The 14,169-nt window shown below is 37.5% G+C and overlaps 1 pseudogene; it reads right to left on the reverse strand.

Annotated features, from left to right (window-relative positions):
* Positions 1-625: 625 nt before the first annotated feature.
* Positions 626-1,216, reverse strand: LOC150000232 (ferritin light chain pseudogene; annotated as a pseudogene).
* Positions 1,217-14,169: the final 12,953 nt, after the last annotated feature.

Below are 14,169 nucleotides of genomic sequence, written 5' to 3' on the forward strand. Positions count from 1 at the left end.
TTTGCTATTCTCAGTAACTTTTATGATCTGGCTATAATCACTCTCTCAAGCCTTATTTTCATCCAATCTGCTAAGTAAATCCTCTGCTTCATGCAATTTCCTTATTCCCAAGGAAAAGACCTTTGTTCAGGGGTTTTCGTGCATCAGAAAGGCAACCAAACTTTTATTTTATCATCTAACATTTTATTTGCATTGGACCCAAGCCAAAAAAGCCCTTTTTGAGCCCATCTCATTCTTGTAGCCTTTAACGTGCATGGTCTGCCTTGTCAGAGACCTTTATTTCTGTGCTTATATCTTGTTATCATGGCCACGTTGAGTTCCTAAGTGTAGAAATGAGGAGGTTTGCCTTTTCCTACTCTCCTATAGCACGCAGCCTGTGCGTCTCACACCACGCGCGAATATGTGCTTAATGGATTAGTGCATTGAAGTTAATATAGTATACTTACAACTAGATATCTAACTGATTATTTATCAAGGCACTTTTTTAGTATGTGAGGAAAACACGCTAGTATTTATTTAAGTCAGTTTTGTTTCTCCCCAAAGCATTATTGTTTCTATTTGTTCCAGGGCATGGGAGAGGGCTCCAGGGTGGTTAAAAGGCTGCCTAGTGGTTTCAAGGAGAGGCTCAGGCAGAAGCCAGACAGGAGGGTGTGCAGAGGGGCCCCTCAAACACCTCTGGGCTCCAAAGGCTCCTACTCGTGTTCAGGATGAGCCTTCCCAAGAGACACTGGCCCAGCCCAGCCTGGGGGCCGGACAGCCTGAGGAGGTGAGTCAAGTGGTCACCCATCTTCTTGATGAGCTTCACCTCCACATCCAGGAAGTGGTTCTCCAGGAAGCCACAGAGCTGAGGGTCTCTGTGGGCAGAATTCAGGGTGTGCAGATCCAAAAGGGCCTGGTTCAAGTTCTTCTCTAGGACCACGGAGGCTTCCATGGCATCCTGAGTGTCACCCACACCACCTGGGATGGCTTCTGCTCGTCCTGGAAGAGGGTTGGGGACCAAGCAGGTTTTGCATCTTCAGGAGATGCTGGGTGCCCTCCCACATCTCCTGGGCCAACGTGAGGAGGCAGTGGCTCACACCCTCCAGAACCACATTTGGGGGTCAAAAGAGAAGCCCAGAGAGAGGTAGGTGTATGAGGCCTACAGATGCAGGGTGATCGGGTGGTTGACAGCGGCCACCACCTCGGAGGGATAATTCTGATGAATTTGGGAGCTCATGGTTGCTCAGCAATAGGCATTACTGTAAGTTCAAAAACCAGTGTTGGCTGATGTAGGAGGCTAAGCATGGCTGAGGCAGTTCTGAGGGCGGCAACTAGAAAAGAGGTGAAAAGCTATTGAAAGCTGGAGGAAGAGCCATCCTTGGTTCTGCTCTGTCCAAACACTGCTGAAGCAAGAGGCGCCTCCGGGCACTGCCGAGGGCACTGCACCCCAGTTAGTGTCTTCTATTTCCATAATATCTTTGAATAACATCTGAGTTCCTTTCTCAGTTAACTTTAATAATCCCTAATTTTCACTGTTCAAACAACATTTTCAAACGGATTAAATTGTAATACAACTAAAAATGCCATATGATTTTACTCATATGTGGAATCTAATGAACAAACTGAACTAATAAGCACAATAGAGACAGAATCATAGATGGAGAGCAGGATGACAGCTAAGGGGGAGGTCAGGGGTGGAGAGACCAGGCAAAAAGGAGAAATCACTCATGAACACGGACAACAGTGCAGTGTTTGCAGGGGGGAGGGGAGTATAAAGGGAGTAACAGTAATGGAAGAATACATTAAAAAATTACCTATTATATCTGTGGTTAAATGTTAAAAATAAATAAAATAAAGTAGTCTTCATTGAACAACCATATTTTTGGATTGAACTTTTGAAAGAAGAATATCAAAGTTTGTCCAAGAGCTTCAAGTTTCCAGAATTGTGAAAAAGTTGTAGTGCAGTTAAGTTTGTTTACCCAGGAGCCAAAAATTCAAAGGAACATATGTTTGGCAAATTAGTGGAATGTCAGATGGTGGGTTTAAGTAACCACAGGATGAATCTGTTGCTAAGTATTCCAGGATTTAGAAGTCTGCAGATGAATGTGACTGGGATCAGGGGCCTATTGGATTAAGCAGAGCCTATAATTGTGGCTGTTTATTCTGCATTTCTTTACACTTACCATGATTGTGGGCTCTTTTCCCACAGCAAATAGATGTCTGCTCTGTAATGTTCTATATCCAGTTGGAAAGCAAAAAGCTATATGTTTCCAGGGTTATTCAGTAACCTCTATATTACAGGCTGTCACCCTTGCACATTCTGCCTTTAGTCAATTGCAACCCTGAAACCATCACATAGATCTCTCACTGAATGTCCTGACAGTTACTGAGCCTACATTTTCAAACTATTTGTAATTCAACTAAATATCCCAAGAGAATGAGACAGAGTGTGAGGATTTGGCTTTCCCAATCAGAATCTTCAGAAAGTAATTTCACATTTACATAAGTTGTTTCACTCAAAATCCCAAAAGGTAAGAAAGGAAGAAAGAAAGAAAGAAAGAAAGAAAGAAAGAAAGAAAGAAAGAAAGAAAGAAAGAAAGAAAGAAAGAAAGAAAGAAAGAAAGAAAGAAAGAAAGAAAGAAAGAAGGAAAGAGAGAAAGAAAGAAAGAAAGAAAGAAAGAAAGAAAGAAAGAAAGAAAAAGACCCTTGTGGCTTTAATTTAAAAAACAAAAATAAAATACAAATTTTTAAGAAATAATTTGGAAACAAAAAAGGTGAGAAAAAAAGAAAGGAAAACTTCTTATATTTCCACCCATCTGTAATGAACCACAATTAAAAATGTTGTATTTCTAGTTATTTCTTAGAATACAAGTCCTACTTTTATAAAATTTTGATCATACAATACTATTTCATAATCTTTTAAATTAACAGTACAATGTAGATGCCATGCCATGTTATATATTACATGTCTTCTGTAGTGGCATTTACATATTTTTGTGATATTCCATTATTTTGCTATTTTACATTTTAATTGATCTTTTAATAATAAATATTTGTGCCTTCATTTATAACTACATAAATACTTCTGTAGTGAATAACTGTGCCCATTTATGCTACATTTGTGGTAAGTTCTTATTATAATCATATTGTACCACACAGGTAAGTTCTTTGTTCCCCTTTATTTTTTTTTTTCTGTTCATATACTTTTCTTTTGAGTTCAGAAGTTTTCAAGCCTATTTTTTATTTCCCTTTAATAGCCAATTGAATGTGTCCTGCCTCCTATACACTTCATTGCAGATTATAGTTTTCATCTTTAGAATGTTTATTGCTTGAGCTTCACTCCCCCTCTCAGAAAGGCCTGGCCTAATTACAGATGTAAATATTTATAATTGTTTTCTGTGTCTGTGTGAGTGCTTGCATACACTCAGGAGGGAGGAGGAGGGAGTGAGTGAGCAAGAAACGGGAACAAGTTGTTAAAAGAAGCTCTAATCGATCCATAAGAAAGTATTTTTTGTATTGAAATCATAAGGAATGAGAGCATCTGAAATAAAGTGAATGCTAAGAATAGGAAATGCCTGGAAATGCAGGAATGAATACTCCCCCAATTGTAATTTCTGGGATAAGGCAGGTTGGATAAAAACAACAGGAGGCCTGTCGTGCTAGGCACTGGATGGATAGTAACAGTTTAAGTCTTTACAACAAAAAATTCTTTTCCACTTATATTAAAACCCATTTGAGAAAAGCTTATGTTATCTCTCTATCTTACTGTGATATTGTGATATAATAGGAAATACATTATTTTGATCTTCGTCTGCAGCTCCTGACCAGAGCCCCTAAGACCCCCATAATGCACTAAGTTATGTGAGAAAAAGGAACATTTTGGTTATATAGTTTTTGTCCCCAAGTCATAAAACAGCTTTGGAGCTGTAAAGGTAAAAGGAACATCTTTTCTTATTCATAAAAGTTCTTTCAACCACACTTGAATTTATGGTTAAGAAGTCACTTTTGGAAAACCCCCACATGATTAGAGGCTGGTAGTTTCTGTCCCACTTTCTGACTTTGGGGAAGGGAGAAAGCCTGGAGGTTGAGTTACTCATAAATGGACAGAAAAATGGGCAAAGAACCTAAATGGACATTATTCAAGAAAAGATATACAAATGGCTAATGGGCACATGAAAAGGTGCTCAATGTCACTAGTCATCAGAGAAATAAACATCAAAACCACCATGAGATATTACCTCATATCTGTTTGAATAGACATCATGAAGAAGAAGAAGGAAAAGGAGGAGGAGAAGGAGGAAGAGGAGAGGAAAAAGAAGAAGAGGAAAAAAGAAGAAAAAGAAGGAAGGAAGGAAGGAAGGAAGAAAGGAAGGAAGGAAGGAAATCAATTTTGGCAAGTGTGTGGAGAAAAGAGAACTCTTGTATTGATACACTGTTGGTGGCAATGTACGTTGGTATAGCCTATAGAAGACAGTATGGAAGTTCCTCAAGAAATTAAAAGGAGAACACCACATAATCCAGCAATTCTGCTTCTGGGTTTACATCCAAAGGAACTGAACTTATTATCTTGAAGAGGTATTTGTACTTTTATATTCACTGCAGCATTATTTACAATAGCCAAGTTATGGATAATCTAAGTGACTGTCAAAAGATAAATGGGAAAAGAAAATGTGGATTGGAATATTATTCACCCTCGAAAAAGAAGGGGGATCTTGTCATTTGGGACAACATGGATAAACCTGGAGGGCATTATGCTAAGTGAAATGAGCCTAACAGAGAAAGACAAATAACCCATGGTAACACTTATATGTGGAATCTAAATAAAAAAACTCGAACTCATAGGAACAGAGAGTAGAAAAGTGCTAGGGGATTGAAAAATGAGAGGATCTAATGTATAACGTGGCAACTATAGTTGCTAATACTATACTGTATAATTGAAATTCCCTAAGAGAGTAGAACTTAAATGTTCCCAGCTACCTCCTCAAAATGGTAAATATGTGGGGTTAGATAGATCTATAAATCAACTTTTGGGGGAATCCTTTCACAGTGTAATCATATATCAAATCATCATGTTGTACACTTTAAATATTTTACAATTTTGTTAATTACAACTCAAGTAAGCTGGGAAAAAAACTCACTCATGGCCAGTAATTTAATCCATCATGCCCACGAAATGAAGCCTCCATCAAAACCCTCACTGAACGGACTGGACCTGCTTCCAGGTTGGTGGACACCTCAAGGTCCTGGGAGGGTGAACCATCTCCAGACTCCTCCCCCAGGCCTTGCCCTGCACATCTCTTCCATTTGGCTGTCTCTGAGTTGCCTTCTTTAAAATAAACTTCTTTGAACCAATCCAGCAAATTATTGAACCTGACTAGTGGCTCCAATTTACAGCTTGTTTATCAAAAGTAGGGCATGCCTGAACTTGTGATTATCATCTGAAATTGGAGCAGTCTTGTTGGACTGGGACCTTGACCTGTGGGCTCTGAGGCTCACTTCAGGGGTCAGAACCAATATGAACTGCAGGTCACCCAGTTAGTGTCAGAGAATTGTTCAGTGTTGGAAAAACCTCCACACATGTGCTGTCAGAATTATTGGGTAGTGGAGAAACAACTTTCTTCCGTTTGCGTACATATTACTACCAAAATTAAATGTTCAAAATTTTGTTTTAATTGTTGGAAAGTTAGAGCACCTGACTTTTCTCAGAAACTGAAAGAATCTCCAAATAGCCACCTCTGAGTCATGTATTCATTTATTTACTTACTTAGTTCTGAGTTATTAAGATACTTTATAATAAAGAGTAGATATTGAGTTGAATACATAGGACTGAGTTATCATGAATGTGTCCTGTGGTAACTTAAACTTTAAAGTATTATTAGAGTGATCAGCTAAGACATTTTGTTGAATTAGAGTATTGACAATATAGGACAAAGTGGAGTTCAGAAAAATGTGCATCAAAGTGCCTAAAAAATGGTTTAACTTTTTATTCAAGAAGCAATCATTTGTGCTTAGAACCAAAACACCAGTGCCAATTATTGGGTTGGCCAAAAAGTCTGTTAAGTTTTTTCCGTAAATAAAAAAACATTTTTTATTTTCACCAATAACTTTATTTACTTGGGTATTTTGAGTATGTCAGCTATCTCCTGCTATTGGCTTCCAGTGGGTAAAGGCCAGAGGTGCTACTGAGCATCTTCCAATGCACAAGACAGCTCCACAGCAAACAATTATTTGGCCAAAATGTCAACAGTACCAAGAAACTTTGCAAAGAACAAACGACACCAGATTCTGGGAGTGAATTGTTTAAATCACTGAGCAAGTCGGTTGTAATTCCTGGATTAAAATATTGGTAGCTTGACTTCTTAACTAATGCTTGCTCCCCCTCCACCCACCTCTTCAACACACACACACACACACACACACACACACACACACACACACACAGACACACACAGAGTTACAGCACAAGGCCTCTCTCATGCTCAAATTTCTTACTGCTTCTAAAGACTTTGCAGGCTTTAAGCACACTGCCAATTCACACAGATAAATTACAGAGTATCTTTGAATCTTCTGTTTCTGTTTAAGATATAAATACGGTAATAGGATAAACTTATTATTTTCTTCTAATGTATCATATCTCATGAAATATTTACATATTAACACTATACTCTTCCTATTTTGATTTTTCTTTATTTTTTCTTTTATATCATTAATTATATTCTGAAAAGCTAAAGAGGGACAGAGGCCAGTCACAGGCAGAGAAAACCTGAATTTATATGTTAGGTGTAAGTTATAATAAGAGGAAGGTTTTATTTCATGTGATGTGATTTTCAAAATACATATTTATATTGGTAGAAGATTAATTTTATTTTTGATCCTAAGTGGGTGACAGTTAACAGAGCAATAGCTATTGTGCCATAGGTCAATGGGATAACTCTATTCTTCTTTATCAGTATTCACCAGTAATTTGTTATGGCACCTGTTTATTACCCTTTTGCACAGGGTTAGGTATTTTAGCCAGAAGTCAAAGTATATACAATTTTAAATGTTGTCAGATATGTTGATTGTAACTGGACTTCAATGAGATACAACCATTCACCTTGAGGCTAAACTTTACCTTTTAAAGGAATGCTCCTTTTACAATAAAAATCAGGTTTAAACTTATTTTAAACTTTTCAATTACAGTGGATATACAGTATTATATTAGTTTCAGGTGTACAACATGGTGATTAGACATTTATATAACTTATTAAGTGATCATTCTGATAAGTTTAATGACACAAATACATTAATCCTTCTTAAGTCCACAGGAGCTAACATGTAAGTCCAGTATAAATCAACATATATATATATACCAGTTATCCACACTCTGATAAGCACTATGGTGTAACTTAAGCTCTTGAAGAGTGTTCACTCTGCTGTACTACTATGACTTATGCCAGACACTATTCTCGAAGCTTGATGTATATTGTTGAATTTTCACAACAAACTGGTGAGACAAGTACCGTTATTACATCCAGATGGAAAATCAAGCAAAGAGAAGTTATATAACTAACCAGTAAGTGGTGGAGCTGAAATGAGATGCATACTTGGAAAGATTATTCATGTTAAAAAATAAATTTCACTAAATGCTACCTGAGTGCTGGAGGCAGGAAGTACGATAGGTCTTCATTAGTGGAAGAAATCAGTGTAGGCTGTGTATGGTCAGGGAATGTGTCTCAGTAAGTACAGGATCTTGACAGATAAAACAACCTCTTTTAAGTACACTGTGAGCTTGGTAAAGCATGATTGATTAAGACAATGTCAAGCTTCATTATTTTTATCTAACCACACATTTTTAGTGTGAAACCACTTGGTCACTACCTGTAATTTTTATCTATTCTGCTTTAGACACAATCTCTGTTCTGTGGTTTTGATGATTTCAAAGAAAACATAAAACATTTTAAAGAGAAATCAAGATGGAATAGATCAAGTTTGAATATGGGAAAACGGTTTGTAAGAATCAATTGCTTTTTTTCCCCTTCATTCTTTGTTAAACCTCTAAATAAATCTGAAATGGCTTCACCTGCATCCACTTTAGAATGTATATCATCGATGCCAATAAATACTTACAGTCTAGTGGACTGAACCGCAATATTAGATCTTGATGTTGTAGACATAAGGCTGTTGATTGGACAGTGTTGGGAAAGGAAATACTTGAACATTTCCAAATTCTTTTCCTCAAAGAGTTGGGCAACTTTTCCTGTAAGATAGCTTGTTTTTGTTCTGTAATTGTGGTAAAAGCTCTATGTAGCATTACATTAGTCTCAAGTCTACAACATAATAACTTTATATATATATATATATATATATATTAAATTAGTCACAATAAACTTATTTAAAAAGGAAGAGAAAATATAAGGATAAGGAATAGAAAGAAAAAAGAGAAAAAAGAGAGAAATAAAAAAAGATAAAAGAAGAAAAATGAGTAAGAAAATGAATGACTAAAATAAAGATATGAAAGGAAAGAGAAAAGAGTAAAAATGAAAAAATAAAAAGCTACAAAAAAGAAAAAAATAAAGAACATAATGAAACAGAACAAAGTGGAATTTGTCTGAGCAGAGTTTAGTGCTTGCCTGCTAGGATCTCCCTTTGGATACTGCTCTGATGTTTTCTGAAGCTGGTATAAGCCAATGTCATATGCTGTCCATGTCTGGCCCTCAGCAGCCTGTTTGAAACTACAAGTGATCCATGGTTTGTGGCTGCCTCCACTGGGCGTGGTTGCTCACAGAAGAGGCCCTGTTGAAATTCTGGCTTGTCCATTTAATACTTATGTGATATTTGTCAACATCAGTGTGTAACACAGGAATTATATTAATTGTTCTACAGTTTTTAGTAGAGCAAAACTAGTTTAACTTACAAGAAAGTACCCTGTATGCTTTTGCTATTCAACCTTACCAAAGTTCAATCAAGACAAATTCACATTGCTTTGTTTTTTAGTGCCAAACATCACTGCGGGAAGTATTGCTAATATGCTAATCCTATTGAAATACTTATTGTCAGTTTGTACTTCATTCCTGACCCATAATTATTTTATTTAAATTTTGTGGTCTCCCTCTTGCATTATCTACAATGGTTATTCCACTTACCTCAACTATCTACTCCCCTAATTTAGTTCCTGTGATAGGTGGCCTTCTCTCTGTTAATAAGAATGATTGGGTCCTTTCATGGGGAGTCCCTTTCACTTTTTTACAACACCCCTTTTTTTCTTTATGCTGCCAAAAATCTCTCCTAAAGATTATCTTGACCGAATTCCATCTTCTCCCACTCCTATGAGACCAGTTGTCATTATACCCTTTCTGTCCACCCTCTCTCCTCTCTCCTCATTCATTGACTTGTTGCCTTCAGACATATTCAAGTCTCACCATCTTAATCTAAACTCTCCTTCATCCTGGTGTTACCTTATACAATTATGATATCTCCCTCTTTTCTGGATCCCAAATCTCTTAAGTAACTAGCATTTCCTCATCCCCCTTTCAATATTTGGCCTTTCATTATTTCTCTTTTCCTTCCATCCTCAAATTTCATTTTCTGTGGCTTCCTATAATTCACCATTCCTATTTTTGTCACTAAAACCTTCTTTGGTCTCTGTGACAATGACTGTTCTAATTCTTGTCTTACATCTCATACTCTTTCACTGACTCCTTTTTCTGCCTTGCCTTCTGAGTAGTTTTACTCTAACTTCATTTCACAGTGATCTCTTTTTATAATTCTCCCTTAGGATTATCATCCATTCTTAGAAATTCTTACCTGAAAAACATGTAATTAGATGAGGCCACACAATAAAAAAAAAATCTCCTAAATATACACAAATATGTTTCCTTTATTTGCATTTATTTTTGAATAATATTGGTATTTTATAAATAGTGTTAATATGAAATGGCTTACTGGGAATCATCCTAATTGATGGCATTGTATTTATTGGAGGAAATTGATTTAGAGTAATCTGACATGCAACTGTCATCCTAGAACTAACAAAATCTAATATCTAAAGTGGCACAAATCTATCTTACCATAACTATTATATTCTTCCTTTAGTGTATTTTAAAATTTGTCTTATTTTACATCCTAGTTGTAATGTTAAGTGTTAGCAGACATTATGTCCCATTAATTTCCGGTTTATCTGTGGTCCCTAGAACATTGCCCACATATAGTTAATCAATTAACATCTACTGAATTCACAAAGACATTCAGTCTTTGAGATGTAATTGAAAAAAGCCAATTCTAAAAAGGAATGGCTGGTGAAGCCAGGGTGATTGCTGACAAAGATTACAAAAAGCAATTTTTGCTTACTCATACTTATTTCTCCCCTAGATCTAAGCATAATTGGGCTTCTTCAAAAAGAAAAAAGGAAATTAATACAAGAAGTGCATACAGTTCTACCCTATATTACCACCATGTGTTTCTTTTTTTTTTTTAGTATATTTTATTGATTATGTTGTTATAGTTGTCCTAATATTTTTCCATTTTGCTCCCCTCTGCCCAGTACCCCCCTTCCCACCAGCAATCCCACCCCCCTTAGTTCATGTTAATGGGTTCTGCTTATAAGTTCTTTGGCTTCACCCTTTCCTATATTATTCTTAACTCCCCCCTGTCTATTTTATACCAACCTATTATGCTTCTTAATCCCTGCACTGTTTCCCTATTTCTCCCTCTTCCCCCTCCCAGCTGATAACCCTCCAAATGATCCCTATATCTATGATTCTGTTCCTATTCTGGTTTACTTAGTTATTTTGTTTCTATTTTTTAGATTCAGTTGTTGATAGTTGTGAGTTTGTTGTCATTTTAGTGTTCATAGTTTTGGTCTTCTTTTTCTTAAATAAGTCCCTTAAACCTTTCATGTAATAATGGCTTGGTGATGATGAACTCCTTTAGCTTTACCTTGTCTGGAAATCACTTTATCTGCCCTTCCATTCTAAATGATAGCTTTGCTGGATAGAGTAATCTTGGTTTTAGGTCCTTGCTTTTCATGACATTGAATAGTTCTTGCCAGTCCCTTCTTGCCTGAAAAGTTTCTTTTGATAAATCAGCTGATAGTCTTATAGGCACCCCTTTGTAGGTAACTCTCTTCTTTTCTCTTGCTGCTTTTAAGATTCTCTCTTTATCTTTCACCTTTGACATTTTAATTATGATGTGTCTTGGTGTGGTCCTGTTTTGGTCTAGTTTGTTTGGGACTCTCTGTGCTTCCTGGACTTCTATGTCTATTTCCTTTGCCAAATTTGGGGAAATTTTCTCCATTATTTTTTCACATAAGGTTTCAATTTCTTGCTCTTCCTCTTCTCCTTCTAGCACCCCTATGATTTGGATGTTGGCATGTTTAAAGTTGTCCCAGAGGTTCCTAAGCCTCTCCTCATTTTTTTCAATTCTTGTTTCCTCATTCTGTACTGGTTGACTGTTTTTTTCTTCCTTATGTTCCAAATCATTGATTTGACCCCAATTCCCTTCCCTTCACCATTGGTTTTGTGTGGATTTTCCTTTGTTTTACTTATCATAGCCTTCACTTCTTTCCTTATGCATTTGCCATAGTCAAGCATCTCTATCAAGCCTGTGAGCACCTTTATCACCAGTGTTTTGAATTCTGCATCTGTTTGGTTGGATATCTCGTCCTTGCTTAGTTCTCCTACTGGAACCTTGATCTGTTCCCTCTTTTGGTCCATACTTCTCTGTTTCCTTATTTGACAGGCTCCTGTGTTTGTTTGCCTCTGTGTTTTAAGGCTGTCACACTTGTTACATTATAAGGGGTGGGGCCTTAGGTATTCATCGGTACAGGGCAACCCGTTTCACCATGTTGTAGCACCATATGTGGAAGAGGGGTCTGAGAGGGAACAATGCCACTTGCCCAGCACTCGCCCCTTTCCCAGGCACTTCTCCCACTTTCGTATGGGACTGGCGCCCCTCTAGCTGTTGCCCTGGTTGTTGTTCCCAGAGAGGGGGGGGTCTGCAGATGTTCTAGGACCATGGGGGCCCTTTAAACAAGTGGACTTTACTGAGAGATGGGCAGTTTTTTCCTCTGCCCCAACATCCACTGTTTCGCACAGTCAGAAGCAATGAGGCCTTATTTTCCCCAACCCTGGGACCATGAGCTGTGTGGTCTGGTCTGGTGCTGGGAGTGCTCCCCAGGTGTCCCTCCCGAATTTTTAAAACATGTGACTGCACTTTCCACTGGCCTGCTGCTGCTGCCACTGCTACTGTCACCACCACACACTGCGTCTTATCCACCTTGGCTCCACCCCTCCTACTCTCTGGATGAGTATTTCTTCTTTATATTTTTATTTGTTGAATTTCCATGCAGCTCAATTTTCTGGAACTTCTTGTTGTCTCTAGTTTTGAGGTAGTTGTATTCCTTAGTTTGGAGGGGGAACCAGCATGACTGCCTAGGCCTCGGTCTTGGCTGGAAGTCCCCACCATGTGTTTTTTATATTCCATCTTTTTTCTTTGTGATTGGCAAACTCTAAATATTTAGTTTAACTGTTTGTTCTGGGAGTTTTTCCAAAAATATCACAAGATTAGCTCACTTATGAAACTTGAGCAGTTTCACTGTGTCATTATTACTAGTAATAACAACAATTAATTAATAAATAGAAACATTAATTCAGGACCAACGGAGTTTCATGGAATCATTTTTTTTTTCATGGAATCATTTTATTTAAAATATAATTGGTGCTAGAAATGCCAGGGAGCAGAGTTTGAACCCAGAACTATGGAAACATAAATTTTAGGGAAAGTAGCTTCCAACTTTACACATTTTCTTATAAAGTTTTGGTTACTTTTTAGAACGTTTTCATAAAATTCCAGCACTTTCCATTTTACTTTGGATGGATTGCCTCAGCTCCAGGCCACTGTCCTTACCTGACTGTCACTACTGGTTTCATACTGTCTTCTCAGTGATGCACCTCGTGTGACTCTAGTGCCATGCCTGAAAATGTGGGCATGTCAAGAAAATCCATTTTCTTTTTTTTATTGTTAACTTGTTATGTATGCTCTCAGGGACTACTTAGTGGGTAAATGTGTACTCTCCAATCATTGTGGAGATAGGAATATTTTTTAATATTGTTATTTGCTAAAGATAAGGTGCTGGTTTGGGCTACTGCTTATACCAGCAATATGTAAAATTGGAATAAAGTTCTAAGACTGAGGAACAAAGCTGAAACAGAGTCATGGATACATGGAACAGACTGACAGCTGTGGTGGTGGTGGTTGGGGGTGACTAGATGAAAGAAGGTGAAAGGATTGGCCAAAGAACCTATATGCATAAACCATAGAAACAGACAACAGTGTGGTGATTGCCGGAGGGAAGGAGGCAGAGCTTCAGTGGGGGTGGGCACAGGGAAGGAAAATGGGGACATCTGTAATAGTATCAACAATAAAAGTAAAGTTTAAAAAAATTATAACAAACCCTAGAATATGAAGACACAATTTAAATCTTAAACAGTTTTAAAATTGATATGTTGATATTTTATTTTCTAGACTCACACAGGATATATGGAACATTTACTAGGAAATAAATAAGAAAAAGAAACACAAATCCTTCTCAACTTTTATTGTCTCTTTTAGCTTTTATAGACAGAGCAAAGTTCAGAATTCACTACCAAACATTTATCCCATGAGTTTAAGTGAAATTAAATGAAGACTTGTTGGTAACAACACTTTATAAAATTATAAATAGCTATATTAATGGAAGGAATTACTATATTGCAATATCATTTAAAATAATATTAGATAATAAGGAAAAGTTTAGGAAATATTAAAATTCTGTGACATATTCTAAGCCAGAAAGTTGTTTTGCTTAATTTTTGTATTTGACTTCCGGCCAAGATGGAGGCTTACACGGATGCGCTAGGTCTCCCTCTACAACTAGAGAGGAATACAACTACTTCAAAACAAAGGATAACTAGAAATTCCAGAAAATAAAACTACATGGAAGCCCAACATATGAAGTTATAAACCAGCGGCGCTCTTTGGGCAGGTAAGAGCGAAAGGGGGCGGCGCTGTTTGCGGTCGCACCTGGGACAGCGGCGGGGAGAACAACCCCGGCTGCAGTCGAACCCCCGGCAGTTCGCGACCCCAACGCAGGGGAAAGCAGCCACCACATCGCCTTGAACAGTGAGGCCCAGGGGGGCGGGAGGACGGATCCCGGTCTCCTAGTGGAATAAC

This window comes from Furipterus horrens, unplaced genomic scaffold, assembly GCF_987537825.1.
Source record: "Furipterus horrens unplaced genomic scaffold, mFurHor1.1.pri manual_scaffold_10, whole genome shotgun sequence".
Classification (NCBI taxonomy): domain Eukaryota; kingdom Metazoa; phylum Chordata; class Mammalia; order Chiroptera; family Furipteridae; genus Furipterus; species Furipterus horrens.